The sequence below is a fragment of the Cupressus sempervirens genome, chromosome 3 (genome assembly GCF_028749045.1).
Source record: "Cupressus sempervirens isolate cs-2001-9-10 chromosome 3, ASM2874904v1, whole genome shotgun sequence".
Taxonomy (NCBI): domain Eukaryota; kingdom Viridiplantae; phylum Streptophyta; class Pinopsida; order Cupressales; family Cupressaceae; genus Cupressus; species Cupressus sempervirens.
In genome coordinates, this window is record NC_143120.1 from 174,442,986 (window position 1) to 174,459,317 (window position 16,332).

The window sequence follows — 16,332 nt, forward strand, 5'->3', positions numbered from 1 at the left end:
TTGATGTCAATGGGGGAGAAGTTTAGCATGAAAAATATTATGCTAAAGGAGAAAAGTTTGGTACGAAATATAGTATGCTGAGGGATAAGTTTGGCATAAGCATAGTATGTGGAATGAAATTTTTTTATTGAGAATATTGAGGTATATCAATGAAGGAGAATGATTGATAAAGAGGATTTCAAATAGTTTTTTGTTGGTATTCTTAAAACTAGATGTTTTTCATCTATGTTACCATTAATGCCAAAGGGGGAGATTATTGGAAGATTGGGGAGATTGTTGGAAGATTGGTTGGAAGCATGAATGTTGATGATATTCCTATGGGAGAGTACTACTATAATGATATGTTACATTCATGACTGAGTTTTTTGTTGATGTCAACATAGCATGTTTTATGTCTACATAGCAATTTTTTTGTGGTATCTAATAGAAGAAAAGCAAAAAGATCAAGTTGGTATGGATGGCTAGTTGAGCATGATAACCATTTGAGGTTATGGGAGATACTTTTGAGTATCTGTTTTATGTAGTTAACATTAGAATAAGAAATTATAAGTCTAGAGGAAGTTTTGTAAGTTTTGGTGATGTCTGTTCTAAGATAGAGTTTACACAAGCATGTTCTAGTAAACTTGTTATATCTCTTAGCAAAGTTGATATCTTGAGGATCGAGGTTGAGGACATGGAGAAGACATGTTGAGAATGATGTGGCCAAGCTCACTCATCATAATATTACATATACAGAAATTCATTCAAGTTGCAAGGTGGAAGATTAAAGTTATCGCTAAGTGTAACATGTTCTTAATGTGGTCCTAAAATAATTAATTGAGAAGGTTTAACAACCGACTTAGGAAATTATTTTATGGACTTGGTATTGATGCGGGAGCATCCAGAGGTATAAGGGCAATCCTGTGTCACCCAAAAAAATGTACTTAGACTTAGTTTCTGTTTCATGTCTTTACATTTTTGGATACCCATTTGGCTCAAATAAAGGTTCCAACTCTCATAGTTCAACTATCAGTGCGTTTGAAAATCTCAAAAAAATAGGAGCATGTATTTGGGCCATCATTTCGATAAACTAGAAGGTGTGAATTGGCCAGATGAATGTAATCATGATTTAGGGCATTCCAAAAAAAGAATCAGGTCAATAGGCCCCACGGTTTGAAAGTTATTGCAATTTTTTGGGTTTTGGAGACCTCCTAAGAATGCTTCAAAGTCAGGTTTGGGGCATTAAATGACCTCAAAAAGGGTCACAAAATGGGGGACAAGAAAATATTGTCCATAGAGATATAGAGCACTTCAAGAGCTTTCCAAAAATGTAAACGGTTTGTCGATCGAAGCTACGGTTCAAAAGTTATGCCTTCCGAAAGTTTGGTTACCGTTTCTGGATTCTTCTAGATTTGCACCGACTTCTAACGCAGCTTCCAGAACCTTCTATTTTGTCGGTGGATGCCTACTAGCACTTTCTAGAATGTACTCCTAGTCCTTAACCCTCTGGGGTCTATTTAAGGAGATTTCTGGCATTGTAAAAGGCAATTTGGAGTGGAGTTTGAGAGGAGGTACCATAAGGAGAAATTATCTCCAGATTTATGCTATTGTAAGCCCTTAGGGCATGTTTTGAAGTTTATTTTCCTGTACTAGTTGTACTAGCTTATTTTCTCAGTTAATATAATTTCCCTTTTCTGTTGTTTCTATTTTTTTCTTGGGTTGTGTCCCCATCAAGTGGTATCAGAGTGGATTTTCCTGAGTGTGTAGACAGAGCGCCGACTGTGAGGCAGTTTGCACTAGGACTGTGTGGTTGTGGGTTCGAGTTAGAAGATTCCTCCATGAAGAGAGCATGGCAGAAGGGCTAGAGCTATTGATCCTGAGGAGGTTAGAGCCCTCCAGAGGCAGGTACAAGCATTGCAAGAGAAGCTTCATAGAGGAGCAAATGTTGCCGCAAGTGACAATAGTGAGGATGACAATGAAGAGGAAGTAATGGGACCAGAAGAGGAAGTTGACGAGGAAGTTCTGAATCTTGTAGAGGAAAGGCTTTTGTCATGTCCCCTTTTCAAATAATTAAAAAATAATAATCTTTGCTAAGGCAGGTAGGCCCAAGAAAGTGAAGTTTCAAAAAAAGGGGGTTAATCTTTGGAAACCGTTGGACTAATAAATGAAAATTATTATTAAAATATGTTTCATTAACCTCTCTTGGACATGAGTTACAGTTATGACCTCTTTTAAGGGGTTTGGAGGCATTTTGGGAGATTCCAGAACTTGATTTTGCTCATTCTTTGTTATTCTTCAGAGGCTGCCAAACCTGTGGAGAAGGAGACCCAAGAACAGGAGTTTGTAGGTTTCCAGGGAGACCCAAGAATGGGAGTTTTCAGGTTTCTAGGAAGGCTAAGGATGGGAGTTTGAAGCCATTCCATGTGCATGCTCATAGAGAGTTTGCCTTTGTGCTGAACAGTGCAGATTTGTGGGTTTTCGGGTGTGTTTTTTGTATGAGTTTGGTGTTTTCAGTTGAGTATTTCATATTAGTTTGGGTTGCTGCTGTATTTTAGACTTTAAGGTGTTAAAATAGAGCTGAATATATGTATTGGGACATGATTAAACTTTTGAGATAGATTATTAGTGTTTTTGTGGTGTTTTCGGGCATTTTTGTGTTAATTTCAGGAGTCCGATGAGCATAGTTTTTGTCCTACATTTGAGAACTGTTGTGTAAAGGCTATACGGATCTGGAAATGCCATTTTGTAGGCTATTATGCTGCTGAAATTTCTGTAAAAATTTCCTCTTTCAAATTTATTAATAATAGGTGAAGCTGTGAAGCTTTTGGCACAATTTTTAGCATACTTGATTTGGGGTTTCTTGAGAAATTTGGTGGATCTTTGTGATATTAGTTGTTTGATCTTGAAAATTTGATTAGAGGTTGGAAATATCATAAAAAATCAGAAAAGGGACATTGCAGTGGTATCATAGCCATGATCTTGCCAGCCTGAGGGTTTGTAGAAGTTTGCATGTCAGTTTTGAGAACTACCCAAATCTTGCATGTCATAATTTATGGTTGCATGTTTCTTCTAATCAGCTGCATGTCAAAATTTATGGTTGCATTCTACTTCTAATCATTTTCATGTTAGTTCTTGGTGAATTTGGTGGTTGTAGAAGTTTGCATGTCAGTTTTGACAACTACCCAGATCTTGCATGTTAGTTTTGACAACTACCCAGATCTTGCATGTCAGTTTTGACAACTACCTAGAACTTGCATGTCATAATTTGGTGGTTGCAAGTTGCTTCTAATCAGTTGCATGTCAAAATATATGGTTGCATGCTACTTCTAATCATTTTCATGTTAGTTCTTGGTGAATTTGGTGGTTGTAGAAGTTTGCATGTCAGTTTTGACAACTACCCAGATCTTGCATGTCAGTTTTGACAACTACCCAGATCTTGCATGTCAGTTTTGACAACTACCCAAATCTTGCATGTCATAATTTGGTGGTTGCATGTTGCTTCTAATCAGTTGCATGTCAAAATCTATGGTTGCATGCTACTTCTAATCATTTTCATATTAGTTCTTGGTGTTTGAAGAAGTTATATCCTATTGGGGTTACACTCTACTTTATCTAGAATGGACAAGTATAGTACAGAGTCTCAGAGGACATGATCTTGGAGAATTGATATCCAGAGTCAAAATAGTATAAAGGATGGTTATTTAGACATTCGAGATAAACTTATGAAAATAAGCCATGACATGTCTAAACAATTGGTTGAGCACCACCGTATAATGAATGACATGTTGTCCGACCCAGCTAAGGTGGATAAGTTGACTGGATTTCTATTTGGAAAATTTTCTCACAGGACAGATGACACAATCCCCAAGAACTTGCATGAGGAGTTTGAGAAACTAGCTGATAGCCAGGTAGAGGTCTCAGATTCTACTTTGCCACCGGAGGTGGTGGGAAAGGATATTACACAGATTGATAGTAACGGTCAACTTGATACTCAAATTGAGACAATTGTTTATAGGTCGTCAAAGGGTGATGCCACAGGTATTCAGGATGGTATAGTTACAACAGGCAGTGACTACAGTATAGTGGGTTCAAATGATGATTATGAGGATGTTGTTGTGCAGGATGGTGAGATACCTGGTAGAGATGAGCAGACATTGAGCATTCATGAATTTATTGAGAAAGAGTATCAGACACAGTTAGATGCTTCATCACATGAGGTTGAGGCTAGTAGTACTTCACATGAATTGTCCAGCCAGCTGAAGGTGAACAAAGATAGTATTGTGACTTCATTATCTCATCATGACAGGTATGTGGAGTTAGTTGGTATTGGTCGTATTACTCAGGTGAGGAGTTTGCTTGAGTTACTATTTGTTTCTAGTTTACGGATATGGACTCGAGATTTTTATATTGGCATTTGGGATTTAGTTGACTGGAGATCTTTAACACTTTTTGGTAGCAGTGTTTGTTTGGGTGCTATCATGGATTTGATTAGCAGATTACACGGTGTTGTCTTTTCTTGTGCCAGTATCTTGTCTGATATTGGTATTAGTTTTTATACACCAATGTTGGGCTTTGTTCATATATCCAGTCGACCATACTTGTTGGAATGTGTTGATGATATTTCATATTTGGCAGTGTGTATAGATGAGTCCTGGGATCATATTGGCATTGATGACATCCAAGAGGAGGCAGTGGGCAATTTTGAAGACTTGGTTTCCCTGGGTATAGAGGAGTTGGACAACAATCCTAATGTTTTTTGATACTCCATATGTTGATATGAGCTTTAGATTTGATTCAAAGGATATGGATGGTAATACTCTAGAGACTAGTAACTTTGAGGATACTCCTTTAAACAGTGCATCAGAGGAGGTTTGTAGGAGACAATCAAGCTAGTGTCATCATGTGTCTAATCAGTTGAGAGTTAGTGACCAAGACATTGCTATCACTTACCAGCATTTCGATGTTGCTCGTCAGTTGTTAGCAGTTTATGGATGGGGTTCTCCTACTAGTGATGAGCAGGAAGACAGTTATCTTCCCTTGACAGAGATCCACTCTTTATGGGAGGCTATTCATATTTTGAGACAGAATTATATGCAGTTGGTAGCCGATAGAGATTATCTTATGGAGTGGAGAAGTACAACATATGATGCATTGTTGGCCAAGGAAGATGAGGTGAGTGAGCTTACTGAGCAGCTTGAGGTGACTTCTGAGATTCTTGAGAGTACACAGTTGGCTTTCAAGGAGTCACAGTTTTATTTGGCTAAGGTGACCATGGAGTTAGAGTGACTACAGTCTTTACCTGATTCTATACAGTCACAAGCTGTGGTGTTTGGTGATCCAAGGATGTCCATGGTCGAGATTGTCAGAGACAATGGATATGGGGATGCATCCATCCTTGATACTAACATTGGCATATCAGGTTCATTCCCACTAGAGTTAGGTTCAATTGAGTTGGGTGTTGTACCAGATTTTTTTATGCTTGACATGGTGGTGGCCTCTAGTACTGATGGCATGAAGACTAGAGATGTATCAAAGATCATGTGTGATGTTGGTGAGTCGGCAGTTGGCATGGTTCCTGCTAGTAATACTACTCCCTTGGTGATATCTTCAGAGGTAGTAGTCAGTTCCAACATGGTTAATGATCAATTGCAGTTAGTTTCATCTAGATTACAGTCTGAGCCACTGACTGAGATTGGCGAATTCTATCGGCATTACACTATGAGGTACGCTCATCAATTTACCTTTGATGACCATGTTGATGAGATGATGATACAGAGATGTACTTTGGTTCCTAGTGCTTATCATCAGTTATGGGATAGTTTGATGCTCAAGATAAGAGTTGTGATGGGCATGACATGGTGATAGGTTTTGCAGTTGATAGCTTGATAATATGTGACTTAGAGCAGGAGTTTGGGAGTGATGCTTCAGTGGGTGTTGTTATTGATTCTACTCCTTTGGCTATGACATCTCCTGACTTAGCTAGTGATCAGTCACAGTGGGTTGTATCACTTGTTCATGGTGAGCTGTTGACTGAAGTTGGTTTTTTTAATCAACATTATATTGCAGGGTATGTACATCAGTTAGCATTTGATCCTTGTTTTGAGGAGTTGATGGCAGGCAAATTTGGTTTGGATTCCATTTCTTACTCTTTATCTTGTAATGTCTTTTCACCATCAACAGTGCATGGGAGTTATGGTTATGAGATAGTGGCTGATGATTTGCAGAGTTGTGTTGACTACAGGAGTTGTACAGTGTGTGGATTCTCCATACTCTGTACAGTTTCATTTGAGAGCATTCACCATTGTTGCAGAGTTGGATTGTACATTCCGTATAGGCCAGTAGGATGCGTTGATGGTATTTACTATGTTGGTAGTTTGATTTTTCCACTTTACTTGGGTTCTGATGTTCTAAGAGTTTGTGTCTCATGGGTTTTTGACTGTGGTAGTGGTGATTTTGGAGTTTGGTTGAGATATAATTGTTAGTTTGATTATGAATTCCTCTTGATCATATTGCAGAGGATATTGCAGGAGCCTGTGTTAATTGGTAGTAGTATAGTTCATGACTACATTTGGGATCCAGGTGGATTCATTGGTTTATTGTTCATCCATTGCTTGAGGACAAGCAATGTTTGGGAGGGGAGGACTTGTCATGTCCCCATTTCAAATAATTAAAAAATAATAATCTTTGCTAAGGCAGGTAGGCCCAAGAAAGTGAAGTTTCAAAAAAAGGGGGTTAATCTTTGGAAACCGTTGGACTAATAAATGAAAATTATTATTAAAATATGTTTCATTAACCTCTCTTGAATGTGAGTTACAATTATGACCTCTTTTAAGGGGTTTGGAGGCATTTTGGGAGATTCCAGAACTTGATTTTGCTCATTCTTTGTTATTCTTCAGAGGCTGCCAAACCTGTGGAGAAGGAGACCTAAGAACGGGAGTTTGTAGGTTTCCAGGGAGACCCAAGAATGGGAGTTTGCAGGTTTCTAGGAAGGCTAAGGATGGGAGTTTGAAGCCATTCCATGTGCATGATCATACAGACTTTGCCTTTGTACTGAACAGTGCAGATTTGTGGGTTTTCGGGTGTGTTTTTTGTATGAGTTTGGTGTTTTCAGTTGAGTATTTCATATCAGTTTGGGTTGCTGCTGTATTTCAGACTTTAAGGTGTTAAAATAGAGTTGAATATATGTATTGGGACATTATTAAACTTTTGAGATAGATTATTAGTGTTTTTGTGGTGTTTCCGGGCATTTTTGTGTTAATTTCGGGAGCTCGATGAGCATAGTTTTTGTCCTACATTTGAGAACTGTTGTGTAAAGGCTATACAGATCTAGAAATGTAATTTTTTAGGCTGTTATGCTGCTGAAATTTCTGTAAAAATGTCTACTTTCAGATTTATTAATAATAGGTGAAGCTGTGAAGCTTTTGGCACAATTTTTGGTATACCCGATTTGGGGTTTCTTGAGAAATTTGGTGGATATTTGTGATATTAGTTGTTTGATATTGAAAATCTGATTAGAGGTTGGAAATATCATACAAAATTAGAAAAGGGACATTTCAGCTTTTTAGGGCCATTACTAAGTTTGGGAAAAGACCTACAATTGAAGTGGGTATATTTTCAGGAAATCTGAAACCAGATGAGTTGATCGATTGGATCAATGAACTAGAAGAATACTTTGAGTATGAGGATATAAGGGAATCAGATAGGGTTAAGTTTGCAAAGGCCAAACTGAAAGGCCATGCCAAAATTTGGTGGCAAGAGGTTCAACTGGAAAGACTTAGAAGACGAAAGGAGAAGATGACAAGATGGGATCGCATGGTGGACAAATTGAAGAAGCAGTTCATTCCTATGGACTATGAGCTTAATCTGTTTAAGAAGATGCATGGGTTAAAGAAAGCAAGAAGATCAGTCCAAGAATATATAGAGGAGTTTTACCGACTCTTGATTAGAGCAGGGCATGCAGAAGCAAATAAGGAGAAGGTTGCTCGTTATATCAGTGGGTTGTGGCCTAGCATTCAGGAAGAATTAAGTCTGGTAAGAATGACCAGCGTTGAAGAGGCATACCAGTTTGCCCTACGAGTTCAAGAGAAGCTAAATAAAAGGTTTGAAGTAAGACAAAGAGGGTGCGGTCAAGGAGGAAGGGGAAGCGGTAGATCATCTGGAGGCTGCAATGAAACCCAAAAGAAAAATGAAGATGTGGGTACTAGCAGAAACCAGAGGAACGAGGGTTTCAACCGCTCCCATGATCAAGACTTTGGAAATCAAAGAGGAAGACGTAGAGGATGTGGACAAGGAAGAGGAGGCTTCTGTGGTACCTATTTCCATTGCAATGAAGAAGGTCATCGTGCCTTTGAAAGCCCTCAATGACAAGGAAGGACAGATAGGATAGCTGAGGGCCAAGCTAGGGTTGCTCATGTGGATGAGGATGCATAATCATCACATTCAGAGGATGCAGAAAGAGGAGAGACCTTGGTAAATGAAAGAGTCCTACTAAGTGGTGAGAATGAACCAAGACAATGAAGGAGTTTGTTTCATACTAGATGCAAGTGTGAGGATAAATGTTGTGATGTGATCATTGATGGTGGTAGCACTGATAACCTGGTATCAGAAGAGATGGTCTCTAAGCTAAAGCTCAAGAGGGAGAAACATCCCCAACCCTATCAGATTTCTTGGGTAAAAGATGATCATAAGGTCTTGGTAAGTGAACAATGTTTAGTAAAATTCAAAATTGGGAGTTACCATGATGAAGTTCTCTGTGATGTTATTTCGATGGATGTTTGCCATCTATTGTTGGGTAGACCATGGCAGTTTGATAGACATGCAATACATAATGGACATGAAAACACATACTCTCTGACAAAGGATGGAGTTTGCCACAAATTGAAGCCCATGAAAAAGGAAGGTGAAAAGGTATGTAGCAGTGCTAGGATTTGTCTTGTTGATGGAAGGAAGTTTTTAGATGGCATGAAACATCAGCATATGTGCTATGCTTTGATTCCTAGGAAAGATAAAGAAGGTAGTAGTGAAATACCACTTGAAGTTTCAAATTTACTAGGGGAATTTGGAGATATTATCTCTGATAATGTTCCAGATGGATTGCCACTAGTAAGGAAAATCAATCATCAGATAGATCTGATTCCAGGAGCTAGTTTTCCTAACAAGGCTGCTCATAGGATGACTCCTACTAAAACAGAGGAGCTAAATAGATAGGTTCAGGAGTTTCTAAGGAAAGGCTTGATTCGAGAGAGCCTGAGTCCATGTGCAGTACCTGCAGTACTTGCACCAAAGAAGGATGGAGAGTGGAGGATGTGTACAGATTCTCGAGCTATAAATAGGATAACCATCAAGTACCGATTTCCTTTACCAAGGATGGATGATCTTATGGACTGCTTGAGTGGAGCTCAGTACTTCACAAAGATAGATCTGAAGAGTGGCTATCATATGATATGGATTCGAGAAGAAGATGAGTGGAAAACAACCTTCAAGACCAAGGAGGGTCTTTATGAGTGGTTAGTCATGCCCTTTGGATTGACGAACGCCCCAAGCACCTTCATGCGGCTCATGAATGAGGTACTTAAGAAGTTCTTGGGAAATTTTGTTATTGTCTATTTGGATGATATTTTAATTTTCAGCAAGACTTTGGAAGAACATTTACTGCATATTCGTAGTATCCTTGAAAGGCTAAGGGAAGAGAAACTGTTAATTAATCTAAAGAAGTGTGTCTTTGCAAAAAGGGAGTTAGTCTATTTGGGATTTTTTATATCACCTGAAGGTCTCAAAATGGATCTAGAGAAGGTAAAAGCCATCTTGGAATGGCCTACTCCAAGGTCTGCTACTTTGGTAAGATCATTTCATGGTCTGGTTAGTTTTTACAGGAAGTTTATTAAGAATTTTAGTGGCATATCTGCACCCCTAATTGATACAATAAGAGGGGATAGAAAAGAGTTCAAATGGACTGCAGCAGCTGCGAGAAGTTTTGAATTGCTGAAGAAGAAGGTGACTGAACAGCCTGTGTTGGCACTTCTAGATTTTAGAAAAGTATTCCAGGTGGATTATGATGCTAGTGGTAGCGCTATTGGGGTTGTATTAAGCCAAGAAGGTAAGCCTATTGCATATTTTAGTGAAAAGTTGAATGATGCAAAGAAGAAGTATTCTGTTTATGATCAAGATCTCTATGCAATAGTTCAGGCCTTAAAGAAATGGAGGCATTATTTATTGCCAAAGGAATTTTTTTTGTATACTGATCATCAGGCATTACAGTACCTAAATAGCCAAGGTAAATTGAATCAGAGGCATATGAAGTGGGTAGAATTATTGTAGAGTTATACATTTGTGTTGAAGCATAGAAGTGGAAAATCTAACAGGGTTGCAGATGCACTAAGTAGGAGACAGTTGTTGCTTACAACAATGCAGGTTGAAGTAGTTGGGTTTGATGAACTCAAGAATTTGTACCCCGAGGATCCTGATTTTGCTGAAGCATGGAAAGCTTGTAAAGAACCTGTTACTGTAGATAGAACCAAGTGGTTAGACTATTTGATTCAGGATGGCATGTTGTTCAAAGGTAGTCAATTGTGCATTCCAAGGAGTTCCATGAGGGAAAATCTGATTAAGGAGAAACACAGTGGAGGGATGGCAAGACATTTTGGTTAGGATAAGACCATTGCCATTCTTAGATAACATTATTTTTGGCCTCAAATTACACAGGATGTGAAGAAGTTTGTACAGAGTTGCTAGGTTTTTCAAGTTACCAAGGGGTTTAGTCAAAATACTGGCCTATATCAGCCATTGCCTGTTCCATCAAGGCCATGGGAGGACATAAGTATGGATTTTGTTCTTGGATTGCCAAGGGCACAAAGGGGTAATGAATCAGTATTCGTGGTGGTTGATAGGTTCTCCAAAATGGCACATTTCATTCCATACCACAAAACTCATGATGTTGTCCATAATGCAGACTTGTTTTTCAAAGAGGTGGTAAGACTACATGGTCTTCCAAGGAGTATAGTTTCTGACAGAGATACTAAATTTGTGGGGTATTTCTAGAGGACATTGTGGAAGAAGTTGAGAACAGACTTGAAATTTAGTTCCACGCATCACCCACAGACTGATGGCCAAACATAAGTGGTAAATAGAAGTCTGGGCAATTTGCTGAGATGTTTAGTTGGAGATAAGCCCAAGGGATGGGATTTGATTCTACCATAGGCAGAGTTTGCTTATAATAACTCTATAAATAGGAGTACTGGAAAATCACCATTTCAAATTGTATATGGGAATAGCCCAAGGACTGCACCAGAATTGAGGAAGATAGAACAAGGGGAGAGAACAAGTGCTGAAGCTAAGGAATTTTCTGAACACATCAAGCATCTACATGAGGAGGTTCAAGCACACATTATCAAGATGAATCAAGAGTATAAAGCTAGGGCTGATCAAAGGAGAAGACATAAGGAATTCCAAGTAGGGGATCTAGTCATGGTGCACTTACAAAAAGAAAGATTTCTAGTTGGTAGTTACAACAAGCTGAAAATGAAGAAATTTGGCCCCTGCAAAGTTTTGAAGAAACAAAACTCAGGAAATGCATATGAGGTGGAGCTGCCAGATGGTATTCACATTTCTCCCATTTTCAACATTGTAGATTTAACAGAGTATCATGATGATGGTGCAAATGAGGAGCTGGTTTTAGAGCCATGCCCAATTCCTGCTTCTAAGAAGGAGGAGATAGAAGACATTCTAGATCATCGTGTGGGTAGGAGTACCAGAAATAGGCAGTATGAAGAGTATTTGGTCAAATGGAAAGGACAGCCGATCAAGGACTCAACTTGGATTTCAGTAGCTGAGGTTTCCCATTTGGGATTTCCTCTACCATCCATAAAGTGATAGGGTCACTTTTCAATCTACCCTGGGTGTCTGATGCAGGAGCATCCAGAGGTATAAGGGCAATCCTGTGTCACCCAAAAAAATGTACTTAGACTTAGTTTCTATTTCATGTCTTTACATTTTTGGATACCCATTTGGCTCAAATAAAGGTTCCAACTCTCATAGTTCAACTATCAGTGCATTTGAAAATCCCAAAAAAATAGGAGCATGTATTTGGGCCATCATTTCGGTAAACTAGAAGGTGTGAATTGGCCAGATGAATGTAATCATGATTTAGAGCATTCCAGAAAAAGAATCAAGTCAATAGGCCCCACAGTTTGAAAGTTATTGGAGTTTTTTGGGTTTTGGAGACCTCCTAAGAATGCTTCAAAGTCAGGTTTGGGGCATTAAATGACCTCGAAAAAGTTTGGAGTTGAGGTCGTCCAAGGGGTGATGAAATCCCCAAGCAAGCCTCCTAAAAAGAAACAAGGTTTTGGATCCTAATCTTATGCACCCAAGATGGCCTCGAAAGACGACAAGGGGAGAGAAGACTCGGATGACCTTGGGCTAAAAAACACGCTTGTTCTTTTACCAACTGACTCTTATGTGTGCTAATCTAGACTTTGCAAGCACTCATGTTTAAGAGACAATGCTCAATTCCAACTTGAAGCGCCAACAAAAGTAAATCGATCGAAGAATGCAAACAATAAGAAGAGTTAAGGTCAACAAAAGCAAACTCGCGCGCCCAGAGGCCCTCCACGTCAAGTATCGATTAATTTTCTTTAAGGCATTCAAGATTGAGTGTGAGCTTTTTTTAAGCCCAAAATAAAAGTGTGTGAGATTCGATTTCAAGCGCGCGCCCGGAGGCTCTCCACGTCAGTTGTTGTTCAATTTTAGTGCCCAAACTTGAAGTGTGATTGATTTAATCTAGAGTTTTGGCCATTTAAGAATTTTGATAAAGTTAAAGCAAACGTTCAAAGACCAAGTGAGTGAGTTAGATTGTGGAACATTTAACACCTTTTTCAAGTAGACCCATCCCCATAAATGGCGCTGAAATTACAACCAATTAATATTTGATGGGTGATTAGAAAAGAGGTGAGTCCAAGGAACTACTCAAATTGATTTTTGTAAATTTGTATTTTAACTTAACAAAGTTTCTTAAATGTCCAAAAATCAAACTTTACCTAGATTGCATGTGAAAAAGAGATTTGTTTTGTTCAATTTTAGAAGCTCCAAATGAAGTGTTTGATATTGTAAGGGTTAATTGATCCTTGGCATTCAAGATTGGATTTTTTGTTTTAAGCATGCATTCCAAAGAAAGTTGATTTTAATCCATGACATTCAAGAGTGTGTTTTGAGCAACATTCATTCAATGGAAAATGTGTTTAACCATTCAAGTTCATTTTTTTTTAGCAACATGCATTCAAAGACAAATGGTTAAACATTCAAGTTCATTTTTTAGCAACATGAAAACCTGCAAGAAACATGGTTAGTGGTTCCATATGTGCTCCAACCTACAATGAGACAAAAAAAAGCAATTTAGTTAGTTAGCCAAAATCTTCAAAAATGAGAGCTTAACTATGGGAAAATTTTTTTTAACTTTTTTTGTTGTTTTTTCTACGCGTAAAAATGCTTAAAATGGTCTAAATAAAGCAGAAATGGAACATAATAAAGCAGAAATGGAACATAAGCAAGCAGAGAAGACAGTCTCTCAAAATACGAAGAGGACAAAACAGATTTGCAGCACAGAACACAGGTGACAAGTAGAGACGCCGATTTGCGCAGATGCGGATTTTCGCAAACGACGATTTTTGCAAACACGAATTTTTGCAGATGTCGATTTTTGTAGATGCGAATTTTTGCAAATGTCAATTTTTGCAGACGCGGATTTTGGCAGATGTCGATTTGCGCAGACGCGGATTTTCGCAAATGTCGATTTGCGCAGACGCGGATTTTTGCAGACGTCAATTTTCATAGACAGAATAGGTTGCAGATGCCAAAATTGCGCCAAAAAAGCTGAAAAATGCAAATTTTTTTTTAGATGGTATTTCTTCTTCCTAAGTGCGTTCTTTAACCTGCAAAAACAAGCAAAACACCCTCACAACACACTCAAACAACAACAAACATTAGATGGTTAAAAAAATGACATATAGATGAAAATAGATGATTAAATGACCCATAGTGGGGTCCCACCGGGCGTGCCAAAATGTAGAACCAAAATCAGTATGCAAAGAACATTAACAAATGAAGTAAACATTCACAAACCAAAAACTAAATTCACATATATGCTTAGACAAAGGAAGAAAACAAGAAGTGCAAACCTCACAAGAGAAAACAATCCATGCTTTCTTGATTCTGTAGATGTGTCCTTTTGCTGTGGATGTATGCTCAAGATGCTCAAAAGTTGCTTCAATGGAGATGGGTAATGGCAAATTGGATAGCTTTGTGAGCTCTCAATTTGGCATTATAAGGGTAATATTGATGGCTTTGGTTCTCAAAATAGCATGGTAACTTTAGCTCAAAGATTGTTGATGAAATGGCTTGGGAGGGGATTCAATTTATAAGCTAAGGGGTAGAGGGATGGAGGGCTTAGATGCAAGGATGGATGAAGGCTTAAGGAGGGCTAAGATGCACTCAAAGGGGAGCACATGGATTGTGCTTGTTTAGCACCAATGGGAAGGTGACACTTGTCACAAGGAGGATGAGTGTGAGAGGGTAGGGTAAAGGGTTAGCTAAAGGCATGATGAGTAGGGTTGAGTATGTAAGAGGGATGTAAGAGGAATGAGTGTGGAAGAGGGAAGAGTGTGGAAGATGGGTGTAAGAGTCATGAGTGGGCTTGTAAGAGTCTTTATGTTTTGTAAGAGCACTCATGACTTAGTGGTTGGGTTTTTTTGAGGGGAGACTTTGGTTTGGATTAGGAAAGTCTTAAACTTGTTTAAGGAATGTGACAACATTAGGGGGTGGATTAGGCTTGGGTTTAGGATTAGATTAGGGATGTTAGAGATGTGCAAGTGGATGGCATTAATGAGGGTGGGTGAGTTAGTGGCTAAGCTTGGTTAGTATGGGTGGATGGGGTGGATTAGGCTAAATGGAGGATTAGAGATAGGTTAGGGGTTTTTGAATTTGAGGATTTCATTTATCAAATAGATTTATTTAATAAATGGGGATTTTTGGAATTAGATAGAAGAATAGGATTTAATTGATAAATAATAGATTATTTGATTTATAAATTAGGACTATAGATGATTAATTAAATTAATCAACTAGGGGATGACAAAGGATTAATTAAATAAAAATTTAATTAATAATGCCCTTTTTAAATAACTAAATAAGATTACTAAAATAGTGTAATCAAATTTAGGTGTCTACATTTTGCCCCTCTTTGACATAGTGTTGAGACAACACTATTTCAAAGAAGTTTGAATGAAGAGGACACGAGGAAGATGTTTTAGCAACAAGGTTGCCCCAGTCTCGGATAAGAAGAGGAGAGACTAGACTTAGATGATGCCCCCTCAAGAAGGCAACGGGGAGAGAAATGAGGGTCGACGACTTCTTGAAAAGTAAAAGAAATTGAGACAAGCTGAGACGCAGGTTGGCAAAGGGGCTGAATTAGCTCAAACTCTCACTATGGGAGAATGATAAAGGGAAATCAGAGGCACAATAGTAAAGCAAGCTTAAGACTTTCCAGGATTGGGGAGGGGGGGGAGATGGAGGAGCAGAGCGCTATAAAAGGAATCCATGATAGGGAGATGGATGATAGAATGATAAAGATGATGCAACAGGATTTCAAAGAGTCAGATTGGCGGAAGATGGGTTTCGGAGATCCCTAGGACTAGGATTGTGGATCTCGAAACATGAGGCTTGGTGGATTGATTTGATTGGTGGATCCCTAAGACTAGGATTGTGGATCCTTAAAGCTAAGCGTGAGGAGTGATTCAAAGAAATACTGATGCATAAGCTGGGGTAGGAGCGACAGATGTAGGATATGGATGGGGGATAATGGAGATGAAGGGAATCCATTGAAGCTTTTTGAGCGGGGGGATACTTCAAAGAGAAGTACCACCATGTAGTTGAGCACTAGATTTGCTATAAGACTGTTGTTTAATTGCCAGGGTTACCAAGAACATCAAGGCCTTTTTACCAACCATCCAGAGGACTGACAAACTGACTCAAAATAAACACACAAGGATTGCCCCAGTATCACACATGAATCCCAGAGGAAGCAGCATGGAAACGACACTAGGTAACCCACAAGCAGAAAAAGAAAACAAGCAAAAGACCTGATCAAGACCTTACGCTCTAATTGCCCCATTCGCAGCATACCATGATATGGAAGATCATGGCAACCTTGAGGAGGGAACAAGGAGATTGCTTGGAAAAGATATTTCAAGACCCAAAAGGGAAGATCCCAAATCAAAAGAAAGTGAAAATCCAAAAGAGAACTATTTGCCAACGAGATGGGTAGGACGAGGTACTAACGGACCAAGATTAGACATGAGGAAAGCT